General features: G+C 53.4%; 1 protein-coding gene across 1 annotated transcript in view; it reads left to right on the top strand.

The window, feature by feature from the left end:
* BCL6 (BCL6 transcription repressor) overlaps positions 1-2,189 on the top strand; it is a 25,019-nt gene that overhangs the window by 6,398 nt on the left and 16,432 nt on the right. The window lies entirely within an intron of this gene.

Genomic DNA, 2,189 nt, shown 5'->3' with positions numbered 1-2,189 from the left:
AGCGGTCAAGTTTGACTCATCGCTTTCCAAGGACAGTTAGTGCCTTCCATCTTCATTAACGTGAATAAAGACCTTGGCTGACTTCTGTACAGATCGGATTTTTAAAGGCATTGTTTGCCTGGGGAGATCATGACTCTCCCCTCTCCCGCCAGACTTTTTGCAAAGGCCGAGCCCGGTCCAGCCAGGATGGCCAAAATATCTTTGCTCGTGGTCGGCTGGCATCGACTGCCGGCCCTTTCTGGAAGGCTGTCACGAGCTGGGCGCCTGGGGAGCGTCCTTTCTGCAGCTCCTCTTCAGATCTTGATGATAAAACACATCCCTCTATTTTATTGCATTTCCTAGAAGCTTGCAGGCTTGCAAGAGTGCTGTTGGCAGGAAGTGTGATAGAAATGAAAGTCAGGACATAATGTCCCTGAACACCTCCTCGGTCACCCAAAGCGACTGCCGAGGCCACCGCGTTATCAAATTCACTTTCATCTACTGTCTTCCTACCCTCCCGCCCCCCAGCCAAGAGCGCGAGGAGTGTTTCTCCCCCAAAACAAAAACAACTCGGCGGTTTGACCCTACCCCGCCACCTCCAGATCACCATGGCTAGACCCGAGCAGCTCATTAGCTGAGACGCTGCGGAGAAAGGGAGCGCTCCGAAAGAAGCCCTGATGCTGATTCCACTGCGGCAGCTCCAACCTTATTAAGATCCCCCGTCCCTGCCCCTAAAGAGTGCTCCGCACTTCCAAATTCTCCTTTGGATTTCTCAACGAGCTATTGGAGTTATTAGATTACCAATAATCCAAAACCCGAACGGGATATTGAAGGGGGAAGGGCGGAAGGCTTTCTCCAAATCGGGAGACTGTGTCTAAACTAGGTCAATGGGAAGGAGGGGCGGGGCGACAAGGAGTTGTCGGTTTTAAGCCTTGATAGAGGGCTCCCTCTAGTGTTAGGCAGCGGTAAAACATGAATAAGTTTGAGCTAGTCCCGGAACCACTGGCCTCCTAATTTCCAATAAATGCATTTACTTAATTTTAGCTTCCCTTCCTAGATTCTCATCCCATCCCATATTAAATTTCAGCCTTCGCTTTCACCTTTATCCCACCGGGCGAAGGGATGAGAAAGTGGGATTTTATGAAGCCAAAGAGGCCCAGTCTTTACTGACCCCGCCTCCGCTGCTGATGTGATGCGCGGCGCACTGTGACGCTACCCGCCAGTTTTAGGAGTGGACTGCGGCCTTGCAGGTTGCATCTTTCGCGCCCCCTACTCCCCACCTCCCGGCCCCCAAAAGTGCCCCTCGGAGCCCGATACTGAGACCGATTAGGCGATGGCGCCCAGGGATTATAATTCCGAGGAAGGCCACGGGAAGGCGAGGCAACCTTGGAGCGCGCCCATGAACGCGATAGGGTTTGCGCCCAGGGCCCTGCCGAATCCCGACCTTTTCTCTATGGTTTCGGAGAAATCGGATTCGGAAATTCCGAAATCTGGCCAGGTTCGGCCTGACAGCTCCTATTCTAAAGATCTTAGGCGGAAACCGAGCCGAGCTGGGTTCGCCTTCTTGCCAACGTAGGCGGAAGGGGCTTTCGGTTTAGTTTTCCTCCAACTCGGCTGGGGAGCGCTGGATGGAGACCCTCAGTCCTCGGGACTCCATCTTTTTTACCTTGAGGCCTCGCCTAACCACTCCCTTTAAAACAGGGGGAGGGGCGGGGGGGCAAGCAAAATGAGAGAAAGAATGATAAAAAAAAGACACACCAGGCAAACAAACACCGGAATTCGGCAACTTGAAGTCATGAAATAAGCCTGGGACTGGACTCGAAATGCTGGGTTCTAGACCAGCTGTGCCTGAGTTTCCCTATTTATAAAATTGTTATGGGGAAAGGTGAACTGTAGGAGTCCTGGACCGGGAGCGGACGAGGTATTTAGGGGAAAGTGTGTCGTATTCCTCGCGAGCCTCCTCCCCGGGCGCCCACCCCCTCCGCCAACCTCGCCGGGTGAATCCCCGGCGGCCCTGCGATCCTGGCGGCCGTCCGGGCCGGCAGCTTCCTGGAAAGTTACTTCTCGTTGGAGCCGGCGATAGGCAGAGAGTGTTCTTTGAAATCCGCTGAGTTGAGATCGACTACGTTCCGGGAATGAGAGGGTTGTGCCATTCCCCTCACTGCCCCCTGCCTTGACGGCGTAACAGGAAAAAAAAAAAAAAAAAAAAA

Source organism: Lipotes vexillifer, unplaced genomic scaffold (genome assembly GCF_000442215.2).
Source record: "Lipotes vexillifer unplaced genomic scaffold, Lipotes_vexillifer_v1.1 scaffold388, whole genome shotgun sequence".
NCBI lineage: Eukaryota > Metazoa > Chordata > Mammalia > Artiodactyla > Lipotidae > Lipotes > Lipotes vexillifer.
The sequence above is the reverse complement of the archived record's forward strand: the minus strand, read 5'-3'. Positions and strand labels throughout refer to the sequence as shown.